Below are 14299 nucleotides of genomic sequence, written 5' to 3' on the forward strand. Positions count from 1 at the left end.
GGGAGGGTTGGGATCAGTAAAATCGTTCCCACTACTATGGCCCCCTAACTCTTAATATAGAACCCGATTCATTGATTTGTATCCACCCTCACCGAACTTGGTCATTATTTATTAAATTTATTATTTATTATGATTGTAAAAAAAATCAAACTCATACATGTCATTCAAAAAAAAATTAACAATAATATTTATTTGGAAAAAGGTTTTCACTATGTACAATAATAAATGCAAAGATAATAAATTTAATAAATAAATAAACTAATCTAATCTAAAAATCAAGATCTTCTACATCTGACCCTTCATCTAACATATCATTATCTATCTCCTCATAATCATCATTATCGTGAGCCTTAAAATTTCCTCTAGGAAGATTCGTAAAGATTCTATTTTTTTTTGCTCATTTGTGAGTTGGAATTCTATCTTAGAGGTGAACCTAAGTATGAGAAAATAATATCTCATAGCTACCTATAATTCATCTTAATCATCTATTGTCTCCCATATTTATTCTAAAGCTGCAATTACAGTAGGATAATCTTTAAAAAGTATAATCACTAAAACATATTGCTCCGTTGCTCTCATCATGATTTGTTTAGTTGTTTGGAGGTGACTTATCTCATTGTAGAATAAGAGTAATCTCCGAGTGATTCTTTCTAGCACTCCTACTGTATTTCTTGGTTCTGTATTTCTTTTCAAGGTCTTAATGGCTCGAATATCCACATAGGTTAAGCTCCATCCATTCTTAATTGAAAACATAAGGCTAAAACGTTAGCAAAACACATAAACATAATAACTATAACATAAAAATTACATTGGCGGTTAGATTCAGAGCTTGAGCGTGTGTATCAAGGAGAACTTCATGCAAATGGAACCTTGCTCTGATACCAACACTAATGACCCAACTATTTCTAAGACCTTGGACCATTAAAACTACTAGACATAGCTACTATAAAACATACATAAGAAATACTCATAACTTTATTGAAACTCTAAAATAAATATTGTATCAATAACATAAAAGTGGGCTGCTGGCTTGTTTCCCTCTCTTCCATGGCGAAGAGGAAGAAATCAGCAAGGAAGCCTGTTACTAGATCGGTTTCACAGAGCCTGCCTTCAATCCAAGAAGAAATTGCGCTGGATAGAGATGTTGATGAGGAACTTTTGATGGACAGTCACGAACAGAAGGCTGATGTGGCCTATGTTGCAGAAGAGAAGAACATGACGGAAGATGCTCCAAATACGATTGGTGATTACGTGAATGCGAGGAAGTCATCGTCTAGCTGGGCGGACTCCATGGATGCCGAAGATTTTCAAGCTTCAGCCCAAAGTCATTGGAAGAATTTTAATTCGGGTAATCTCTCATTTTCTGACCAAAAGCTTGAGTATACTGAACCGTTGTTTAAGGATGGTAAGAAAATTGCCCAAATGGATGTTGAGGAAGTTAAAAGCCAATCGGCTAATTGGAGCTCTACTGCTATATGCATGGTGCTTGGAGCAAACCCACCCATGGCTGTGTTAGAAGGGTTTATCAAAAGGGTTTGGGGTCACTTAGGGATTGCTCAAATATCTAGGATGACAATGGGTTTGACTATGGTTAAATTTAATGATGATGCCACAAGGGATAAGGTTTTCGAAACTGGAATTCTTCACTTTGATAGGAAACCAGTGATCATTCGCCCCTGGTCTTCAGATTTGAGTGATTTTCGAATGATTTGGTTAGTTCCTCTTTGGATCCGACTACAAGATCTTGGTCTCCAATATTGGGGAAGCAAATGCCTTAGTGCTCTTGTTAGTACTTTAGGTAAGCCGATCATGGTGGACAAGTTTACTCGGGAACGCTCTAGAGTTCAGTTTGCTAGAGTTATGTTGGAGATGGAAATTAATGATAACCCGCCTAGGACAATACAATTTCTGAATGAGCATGGCCAGTTAGTTGAACAAGGCATAGAATATGAGTGGTTACCTGTGAAGTGCAAAACTTATTCTGGAAGTGGCCACTCTATGGCTTATTGCCGTAAGGAACAGAAAGACCAGGGGATGCTGAAGGACTCTCATTCAAAGGGTTCTGATATGACAGGGAGAGACAAGGGTAAGGAAGATACTGTTATCTCGACTTTGACAGGGAAAGATACGGGTAAGGAAGATGCTGTGATGCTTACTGGGACGTCTTCTGTGAAAAAGGTTTCATGTAATGAGGAAATGGTTGTTGGTAAATTACATCATAATAATGAGGTTTCCCCAGCTGAGAAGGGCCAGAGTGGGTCTAAAACAGTCTGGCAATCTCCTAAGAAGGTGGTTTATAAGCAGGGGAAAGTAGACAGAAGACAGCAGAGGGATAACTCAGGATTAGCTGAATCAGGGAAGCCTTAGTCTAGTTACTTTGTGGTTCTGCAAGATCAGGAAGAGCAAGGGAAAGGAGGTTTAAGTGATACTTACTCATCTCATGGATAATTGTAATGTTTTGAGCTGGAATTTAAGGGGTTTAAATGGTCTGAAAATGCAGGTTGAAGTGTTGAATCTTTGTAGTAAGAATAAAATTGGAGTGGGTGCTCTTTTGGAAACTAAAATGAGGGCGTCAAAAGTTACTGAGATGATGGATAATAGGTTTTTGAACTAGGAGTACTACTCTAGTTCGATTACTGAAGGCAGAATTCTTATAATTTGGAGGAGGGTCTTTGTTAAGGTTACCGTGATTGAAGAAAATAGTCAGTTTGTTCACTGTCAAGTTCGAATGGATGGTTTGAAATTCCCTATTAGTGTCACGTTTGTATATGGGCGTAACACGTTGGAGGAAAGGAAGAGCCTTTGGCATAAATTACCTATGAGTACAGCTGATGGTTGGATAGTGTTGGGAGACTTTAATGCAGTGTTTAAAGCTAATGAAAGGGACCGAGGGAAGCCTATTTCCAAGGCTGAGCTGGTTGATTCTTCTCAATGGTTAGCTAACTCTCAGCTTGATGTATTTACTCAAACAGGTTCATTTTATACTTGCACGAATAATCAAGAAGGCCAGGCTAGAATTTATTCAAAAATTGATCATGCTTTTTCTAATGAGAATTGGCAGGATTTATTTCCTACTTCCACAGCAGTGTTAAGATGGGAAACAATTTCGGACCACTGTTCTTGCACTATATCTATCCAGACATTGGAATTTTTGGGTGTCAAACTCTTCAGGTTCTACAATTTCTGGGCAGACCATAGAAGGTTTAAAGATATGGTTATTGACAGCTGGAGTAAGTATTCTCAGGGGACTGGTTTAAAGGCTCTGTTCTTTAAAATGATGTGGCTGAAACATCAGTTGAAAAAGTTTAATAGGGATCAAATAGGAGATATTGGATCTCAATTTCAGAAGGCTAAAATAGAGTTTCAGGATGCTCAACAATTCCCAAGAGATTTAACAATCCAAAATGCAGTCAAGATAGCTGCTGAAGTGTACAGCAGGCAAGAGCAGATGTATTATAGTTTTCTGACTAAGGAAGGGAGACTTGAATACAACCTATTTCCATGCTTACTTGAAGAAACGAAGAGCTGAAAATCGGATAACTTCGTTTATTAATGAGCAGGGAAATTTGGTAGATAATTTTTCTGAGGTGGTTGCTCATTTTTTGAACCACTTCAGGAGTATTATAGGAAGACCCATTTCAGTTAAGAAGACGATTAATACTCACTGTGTAGAGCTGGGTCCCAAACTAAATGTGGACCAGCAACTTTCCTTGTTAAAGTCGTTTTCTCATCAAGAAATTAGAGCAGCTTTATTCAATATTCCTAGCATTAAATCCCCAGGCCCTGATGGTTTTGGTTCAGGGTTTTTCAAGGTTATGTGGCAGGAGGTTGGGAATGAAGTTTGTAGAGCTATTAGCCAATTTTTTGATACAGGCAGAATCCCTGAGGAGTTCCTTGACACCACGTTTTCTCTGGTTCCCAAGTGTGAGAATCCTTCAAAGGCTAGTGACTATAGACCGATTGCATGCTGTTCTACCATTTATAAGTGTATATCCAAGCTTATTTGTGTTCGATTAGCTATGGTTCTTCCCATTTTGGTTCAATCAAATCCGGGGGCGTTTGTGAAAGGTAGATCAATAGCTCACAACATAATGATATTTCAAGAATTTATTAAGAACTATGGGAGATCAGCTGCTTTCCCTAGGTGGGCTATTAAAATCGATATTAGCAAAGCCTATGACACTATCGATTGGTGGTTTTTTGGTGATCTATTATCTGAGTTATGTTTCCCTGAGAAATTTATCAAATGGATAATGACCTGCCTGAGAAACACCTCCTACTTATTACTTATGAATGACAGGGTTCAAGGAAAATTTAAGGGTGAAAAGGGTCTTAGGCAAGGGGATCCTTTGTCTCCCCTCTTATTGGTTTTAATCATGGAATATCAAACTCGGAGGCTCCAAATGGCTGCTCTTGACTCATCTTTTAGACACCATCTGATGTGTAATAGCTTGAATTTACTTAATCTTTGTTTTGTAGACGACTTACTCTTGTTCTGCAAAGGCACAATGGCGTCTGTTCAAGTGTTGAAGAAAGCCCTTGATGAGTTCAGCTCTGTTTCTGGGCTGGCAATTAACACCATACAAGTCTCATGTGTATTTTGGAGGGATTTCAGTCGAGGACAGGAAGAGGCTTGCTACTGAGTTGCAGCTGACCGAAGGCACTTTTCCTCTTAAATATCTTGGGGTCCCTATGCCAATGAAATGGAAGCATGAAGATTGTGACATCGCTATTCAAAAGTTTAGAGTGCGAATTCATAGCTGGGCTAATCGGCACCTATCCTTTGCTGGTAGAATTCAGCTTATTCACTTTGCACTGTTTGGGTTAAGAAACTATTGGATGGGGGTATTTACTCTTCCGTAGAGCATTATCAAGGAGATTGAGAAATTATGCCGAAGCTTTCTTTGGGGAGTTAATGGAAATAGAAATAAAATCCATTTAGCTTCTTGGAATAAGGTTTGTCTCCCAAAAGTTTACGGTGGTCTTGGGTTTAAGAATGGCTTAGCTTGGAACAAAGCAATCTTAGCTAAGTACATTTGGGCTATCACTGAGAAGTAGGACTTGCTGTGGGTTAAGTGGATAAATGTAGTTTATTTAAAAGGGGCAGAGTTCTGGTCATATCAGATTCCACAAGACACTAGCTGGTATTGGAGAAAACTTTGTAAACTCAGGGATATCTACAGATATGGAGAGATAAAGGCTGCTGGTCATGCTGGGAAGTTTCACCCTTCTCAGTTGTATAACAGTTCTCTCTGCCAGCAGCAAGTAGGCTATCACAAAGCAGTTTGGTGCAGGCTGTCTTTACCTAAACATAGGTTTATGCTTTGGCAAACTGTCAATGCCTATCTATTAACCCGTGATAACTTGGTCTGGTTCAAAGTGGTACTCGATTCTCAACTTTATCTAGTTTGTGGAGTGGTCAATGAAACCCATGGCCACTTGTTTTTTAATTGCGTTCTGTCTAGGTAAATTCTCATATCAATTTTCAGCTGGCTGGGGTTTCAAGCCTGGCGAATTGACTATCTAAGCTGGCTGGTTTGGCTATCTAATAGGAGGTCTGGAGTGATAGCAGACATCATCTTTTCGGTGCTAGCAGCTGTGGTGTATGGAATATGGAGGAACTGTAATCGTTTTGTATTTGACAGTTGTTCTTGGTCAGATAATATCATAACTAATGATATAAAATTAAGGGTGAAGTATAGAATTTCCATTGTAAATAACAGGAAACTTTCAGCCCATGAGCAGAGGTTTTTAGATAGATTAACCGTGTAATTCTTGTTTTTGGGGTTTTTGGCTGTTTCTTTTAGATTGCGCTAGAGGGTTTTTTCCCTTTGTTTTTGTTGTAAGTTTTGACTGTCTTGTTCTTTGTTTGATTTGCTAGTTGATTAATGAAGCAACCTTCTTCTTGATCAAAAAAGATAACATAAAAGTGTAAAATAAAATGTGATAGGGTATGGGATCCCATTGTTTACAAAACATAAAACATAATATTAAATACTAATTGCAGAATTACATTAAGAAAACATAATTTAAAAGACTAAAAATAAATAACTTCGTCCTCAATAGACACGCATTCCATTTATTAGATTCATCCTCAACACACAAGCCAAGCTACCAAGAATCCTCCCGCCTCCATATCTATTTTCCTGCATCACACTAAAAATAAAGGAGTGAGCCTAATGCCCAGCAAGGAAAAAAAATCTACTAACAATCATAGATCATAAACAAAAGACTATAAACATATATTATAAATATATATCATATAGGACTACAATGCCCATCATACTTCTTGGGGCTTGTTAACTAAGCAAGTCATATGCCCATAAATTTTGTGAGGCTTGCTTCCTAAGCAAGTCATATGCCCATAAATTATTGGGGCTTACTAGCTAGACAAATCATATGCCCAAGGACTATAAAACATAACATAAACTTAACATAAACACAACCTAACATAAACATAACATAACATATAAGCACATAAAGTCTATCCTATTTTCCTTACCAAAAGCTGGTATATTTGGGAAGAAGAACGAAATTTAGAAACTACTATTAACCAACAGTAGAAAAGGGTGAGAATCTGTAAGAATAAAGAATGAATGTGGGAACGAAACCATCAAGAAGAAACTTACTAAGAAGGACCTTAAGTTTCAAGAACTGAAATGCCTAATCAAGAATCAATAATAGGGGTTAGGATCTGAATAAAAGAAACTAAATAAAACTAAAGAATCAATAATAGAAATACCTTGGTTGACCTTATGGATTGGTCTAAACCTCAATACCGAAATCACACTAAATCTCACTTCCCAAGTGTTTATAAGAGCTTAGAATGATAAAGCTTTAACCCAAAACCCAAGTGTATCTCTCTATAGTAACACAAGCACCTTGGAGGCTCTGATCAAATGCTTGAAGAATGAAGAAAATGGCTGAGCACTAGGTCCTATTTATAGAGTTGGAGGAGTGAACCTAACCCCTTTTAATTTTAATAAATAAATGATTTTAAAATGAACAAAACTTGAATTTTCGTTCAACTGACGCCCAGAACTCGGTCAAAATCATTCAAAGACAGGTCTAAGTTGTTAAGGCTATTTTTAAAATTAAAAAAAGTCAAACTTTCAAAACAATACTCATGGAGCCAATATATTGCCTCCCCCAGTATTTCCAAGGTTCGTTCGATCGTTCGTGCAAAGTCGAAGTGTTTTCCTTATCTTTCGTAGGCGATATATCATCCCCTATGGTGCTATATATCCCCATACGTGAATATATTAAACATGTATTTGCACTTTTTCAGCATAATTTGAATTGAGTAACAACTTGGACTAAGACATAATACGATTCTAACAGTTTCTGGAAGGTTCTAGAGTTTCTAGATCTTTCTTTTATTAAAACTATTCATCAATAATATTTAAATCCTTAATAATCATTACTAGGTTATAATAAATAATATATATATGAACAACAATATTATTCAAACCTTATGTTATAATTAATATTCTTAAACTATAGGTTAAACTTATAAAATCAATAACTGTTGCTATGAGTTTCCAACTAAGTCCCAACTTGAACCAAAATCCACGGTAACTAACATACTACTAACTAATACTAACTACGATCTAGCTAGGCTAAGTAAACATTTTGAGACTCTACATGCATGTCGCATGCAAATGCACTTTTACATTCAAATATATGCCTATTATTCAAACATATAATTTTTACTTTGTAATTATGAATGGATAATAGGTTGAATTGACATTATTCTTTTGTGATTTTATGTGAAAATGTGCATGTTTAGAATTAATGGACAATTCGCTCCATGTGTGCATGGCCCATGCACACATGGGGTATATGTATTGGGCACGAGAATTTATATGTGATTCTAAAGAGAAATATTTGATTATGATTATAGGCTCGTAGTTAATTTTTTCTCATTTTGCATTGCTCGGACCTGAGGTAAGGAAGTTATATAGAATCTTTTTATTTATGCTATGAAATGGTAAGGTTGGTTTATATGAGGATTAATATATGCCATGTATGATGATGTACTATGTGATATGAAGTGTGAAATGATATTTCGAGATGATATGATGAATTTGATGAATCATGTATTTTCCTTTGTGTTGATATGACGTTTTGTATGCTGCAAGAATAAGCAAATGGTTATTAGTGTGTTGAACGTGACACAACAAAGGGGTTACTATAAAGACGTGACCCGAGTTACTAAGATATGACGTAACTCATTGGGCGGACGCGCCGATGTTATTCAATGACTAGAGCCTCCTTTTTACCTCAAGATGTGACATGGACAAGAGAGAGGGCCATCTTAACAAGGATGTGATGATGATGTATGAATGTGATGATGATGTATGATGTATGATGTATGATGATGACGTTTATGAATGATGTTTGATGATGACGATTATGAATTATGTATGATGATGATGTTTATGAATGATGTTTGATGATGGCATTTATGAATGATGTATGATGATTACGTTTAAGTTTGATGTATCATGATGTATGGATATGATGTTGTATGAGTCTTACGATGAGGTTATGTTGTTGTTGTGTTTTTTTTGTATGTTGTTTGTACTTCCTTACTAGGCTTTTAACTCACCCCCTTTTTAGGTAATAAATAGGGTTTCTTTTTGGCACGTGCTGTGATGTGAGAAGTTTCGACGTCAGAGTGAGTATGGCATAGGGGTATCCTATAGATGAATAAATGATCAACTTAAACGCTGGATTTTAAAGAATGATGTTATGGACTTAAATTTTAAAACTATTAGTAGGACTTAAACTTTATTTATTTTAAATGTTGAATAAGTACTCTTGTTTTTATTTTTAAGCTATTGGGCCCAACATGCATGTTTTATCAAGGCCCCACTGGATTTCATATGTTAAGTGGTTTTCCTCTATAATATTATGAGTATGGAGACATTTTGCAAAGTAGTAGTTTAGGGTATTTTACACTCATTTATGGACTTAATGAACCGGGTCTTCAAGGATTACCTAGAAAAATTCATCGTGGTATTCATTGACGATATATTGGTGTATACCAAGGACGAGTTCGAGCAAAAGGAATACTTAAGACTGACCACGCTACGACTGAAGGAGCACCAACTTTATGACAAGTTCAAGAAATACGAATTTTACCGAGCACAAGTGGCGTTCCTCGGGCACATAGTAACCAAGGACAGATTCGCAGTGGAACCAACTAAGGTAGAGGCTATGAAGGATTGGCCAAGACCTAAGAATGTGTAAGAGGTTAGAAGTTTTCTCGAGTTGGTAGGCTATTACCAAAGGTTTGTGGAAGGCTTTACTAAGATAACAAGTTCGCTTACCAAGTTGACCCAGAAAAAGCAAAAGCTCAACTGGACGGATAAATGTCAAGACAACTTCCAGATGCTTAAAGAAAAATTGTGTTCAACACCAATGCTTTGTGTATCGACACCCAACGATAAAATTGTAATATTCCGCGACGCACCCAAGCAATGGTTGGGCTATCTGTTGATGCAAAATTACAAGGTTATAGCCTACGCCTTAAGACAACTGAAGGAATAAGAGCAACGCTACCCAACACACGATATGGTGTTGGCAATGGTGGTCTATGTACTAAAAATATGGTGCCACTATCTATATGGAGAACGGTGTGATATTTATACGGACCACAAAAGATTAAAATATTTATTCATGCAAAAGGAGTGCAACATGAGGCAGTGCAGGTTGTTGGAACTAGTAAAGGACTATGACTCTGAAATCCTTGAACACTCAGGAAAGGAAAATTTCGTTGCAAATGCAATAAGCCAGAAGAATTATGGAAGTCTGGCAGAATTATCTAGAATTGAGAAGTCGCTATAGTAAGAACTAATTAATGCTGGAATAGAATTTGGCTTACTTGTCAAACTATTCAAGTTTATTAGAGGATATACGGATCGAGCAAGGGCATGATGAAACGCTATTACTGCATATAGCTGGAGTTAAAGAAGGCAAGATTATGGAGCTCTCTATATTAGGACATGGGTTCATGAAATGTGAGGGCTGGATATGTGTGTCTAATGATCATGCGATTAAGGTGAAGATATTGGGGGAGGCACACACTACCTATACTCAAATCACCTGGGGTCCACAAAGATGACTCACGACCATAAGGCAATATATTGGTGGATGGGAATGAAGAAGGACATAGAAGAGTATGTGTCTAAATGCCTAACATGCCAGGAAGTAAACTCAGAACATCAGCGACCCACAAGCTTATTACAACCACTTAGTATTCTAGAATGGAAGTGGGAAGACATAGCCATGGACTTCGTGATAGGACTACCACGGACAAGCAAGCAGCACGACTTGACTTGGGTTGTGGTGGATAGACTCTCAAAGTTAGCTCACTTATTGCTTGTCAAGACTACGTACATTGTGGACCAATACACACACATCTATGTTTGAGAAATTATACAACTGTATGGAATCCCTAAGACCATAGTATCCGATAGAGGTTCATTGTTCACATTGAGATTTTGGGGAAGCTTGCAGCAAGCCACAGGTACGATACAGATTTTAGAAGATATGTTGCGCACTTGTGTACTAGACTTCGAAGGATCATAGAGTAAGTATTTGCCACTTAAATAATTCTCCTACAATAACAGCTAGCAGGCAACGATTGGTATGGCACTATATGAACTGCTTAATGGAAGGAAATGTCAGTTGTCGTAACATTGGGGCGAGGTTGGAGAAAGACAAAAGCTTGGACCTGAGGCTGTTAGAGAAGCTCAAGATGTATTGGAGCTAATTAAAAAGTGTATGCTCGCTGCTCAGAGTCGACAAAAGAGTTATCCAAATGCCAAGTAATGAGATGTGGAATTCAAGGTCGGAGATCATGTCTTCTTAAGGATATCTTTAATGAAAGGAGTGAAGAGACTTGGGAAGAAATGCAAAATTAGTCCCCGGTACATGGGTCCTTCTGGGAAAGTGGACAAGGTGGGACCAGTAGCGTATAGATTAGCCCTACCGCCAACTCTAGCAGACAACCACAGTGTTTTTCACATCTTGATGTTGCGTAGATATGTGTGAAACTCATTCCACATTCTGAAGTACGCTATGCTAGCACTCCAGAAAGACTTAAGTTCTGAGGAACGATCGGTTCAGATCCTGGAAAGGGGGTGAAGGAATTACATTCGAAGAGTAACCCGATAGTCAAGGTCTTATGGAGTAATTACACAGAACGGAAAGAAACATGTGAATTGGAGGAAGATATCCTAGCAAGGTATCCGAAATTGTATGGTATGTAAATTTTGAGGACAAAATTCTTTTATGTAGGGGAGAATTGTAGTGCCTTGGAATTTTACATAGTTAGATAAGATTATCTTATGATGTATTATTTTAGTTTTCGTGATATTGGTCCAACCCGGGAATTATTTGGATACTCATAGAGCTAGTTATCAATTTTATAAGTTTAGCCTACAATTTAGAAATATTAATTTTATCATAAGGTTTGAGTAATATAGTTGGTGCTAGAAATATTATTTATTATAGCCTAAGATTTAAATAGAACAATTAAGAATGTAACATTTTTTACATGTATATTTATTAAGGATTTTAAATAAATAAAATAATCAAGGATAAACCTAGGAAGTCTAGAACCTTCCCTCAGATGCTAGGATCTCTTATTACTCAGTGAAAGTGGTTTAAACAACTTGAAGTGTGCTTAAAATGTGAGAAAACTTGGTTTAGTACATAAGCGTAAGTCGATATATCACACCTAAAAGGGGCAATATATTGCTTATGCTAATACGAAAAAACACGTCGACTTTGTATTAATGAAACCACGGACTCTCAGGAAAATAGGGCAGGCAATATATCGCATATAGGGGCGATATATCGGCTCCATGAGCCATTTTTTTAAATTCCATGGAATCCGAAGCTAGAAACAGTCCTCAACCGCTTGGACTTGTTCTTGAACAATTTTGACTGCGTTCTGGGCATTTGTTGAGTGGAAAATGTAATTTTTATTCATTTTAATGGGAGTCAATTATAGGACCTTTCACTCAGTAAATTGCATCATCTTTCAAACACTTTTTAGAGCCTCCAAGCTGCTATTTTCGTTCTAGAGAGATCAATTGAGTTTTGGGGTTAAAGCTTTCAAATCTAAGCTTTCCTAAACACTTGGGAAGTAAGCTATAGTGTGATTTCGATGTTTGAGGTACAGATCAAAGCTCTAGCCATTTAAGGTACTCTTAATCTTCAGATCTAGTTTATTTCTATTCTTCGTATTGTTATAATGGCTTTTGGTTAGGAACTCGATTTCTTTGAACATAAGTTTTTCGGTAACTCTTTATTCCAATGGTTTAGATCTACTCTTCATCTTCTTTTCTCTAGGAAACTTATGGTATTTGGTGTTTGGTTTTTGGAGTTTCCATTCCCGCACTTGTCTCCAATATCTCGAATTTGGTAAGGAAAATAAGTTAGATTTTATGTTATGTGTTTGTATGTTTTTTTTATGTCTTTAGTTGCTTGGTAAATATTGTTTCTTAGATAACAAATCTCGATATTTTTATTATTAGCGTAGACTATTGTTGTGTTTAAACCTACCTCTAAAATAATAGATAAAACAAGAGGACTATAGCGGTTTTTATCACATACTATGATAAAGAGTTAATGGCCATTAATATTGTAGTCTATTTTATGTTTTAATAGTTTTTCCTTGCTGGCCATTAGGCTCATTCCTTTTTATTTAGATTGTGGAAGAAAATGAACATAGGATGCGGGACGAATCAAATGTGGCTTTGGCATGTGTATTGGGCAAGGAAAAAAAGGAATGAACCGATGGGATCGATCGAGGATGACGTTGATATTTTGAGTCTTTTAATTATGTCTTTATGATTTTAGCACTTAGTATTTTGAAATATCTTAAATATTTTGTTCTCTTTATTTTTATGTATGAACAATGCGATCCCATACTTTTGGATTTTGTATAATAAAATTTTATTATTTTATGTATTTATCCAACAGATAGTAGTATGTCTTAGTAGTTTTAAAGGTCCGAGGTCTTTAAATTAGTCGGATATTTACAATAATTCACCTGGCACCCTTTTGGCCATGAATTTGCCTATCACCCTTTTGGCCAGAATCTTCAGCACGTCTACCTTTTATAATGGTGCAGCACTAGGTTAAGCAAAAAAAAAAACCAAACCCATACATTTCACATAGCTAGAGTCCATTCAAAACAAAACTAAAATCTAGCTAACTTCCTTACCTTAGGTCCAAGCAAAATAAGAGCCAGAATAATATACAACGAACCTAGAATAATAGTGAAAACGCTTGTCTTAATATCATGTAAAACACATATGAATGTGCCTATAGTTATTCCACATATGCATGGGCCATGCACTCGTGACATCTATCTCATGACAAGTTGCACTACTTTCTAGATTCTAGCATAACTCATACTCTAACTCATGCTTGCACGTCACACATAACTTCATAAAAAAATGTCGATACACCTATCAACCTTCCTTAAAGGTCTTCAGCAAGTACCTTAGACTTACTCAATTAACATGTAATTACACGTAAAAATGCATTTGTTTTAAACATGCATATGTGGGATCATTCTTGAAAACTATGCCAAAGTTTATGATATCATACACTTACTTCTTAACTATTTAATAAAAATTCATCAAGCATTATTAACACTTAACGAATTACTTAGTAATTTTCCAAGCACACTTGCTACCATTCGACATCTTAATCCCATTGGAAATCATGCATGAAGACTTAATCCCTAAAATCAAACCCAAAACTCACAAATTAATCATGGCATAAATCAACAATAGGCAAATGATACCAAACATTAATCCAAACATATATACCAACTTGCCTAATATTCACAATTTATTTTTAGAAAAAATATTACCAAAATAATTAATCAAGTTCTAACACGGTTTCAAATCTAAAAACAAAATAAGAAATAACACTTTTCTAAAAATAAAAATGTAATTATTTTTAATTCCCTTTGTAGAGCATTTAATCATATAAAATTATGTCATTCACAATTATTAAAAATTTGTTTAAAATTCATAGTTATAAATACAATATTATCATGGTACAAAAACCACTCTAAGATACACCTAAAAATATTACCATCTCTTTGTAGAGCATTTATCATGCTTGCTAATATCATAAACGTAAATATAAAATTCAGCACGACATTCATTTATTTTCTTTGATCTTTTAAGCACATAAAATCATAGGTTTTCTTAATGAAATGAAATAACAAAATATATGAAACTAATCTTATATTCATCTTTAGTAT

Source organism: Humulus lupulus, chromosome 3, assembly GCF_963169125.1.
Source record: "Humulus lupulus chromosome 3, drHumLupu1.1, whole genome shotgun sequence".
Classification (NCBI taxonomy): Eukaryota; Viridiplantae; Streptophyta; class Magnoliopsida; order Rosales; family Cannabaceae; genus Humulus; species Humulus lupulus.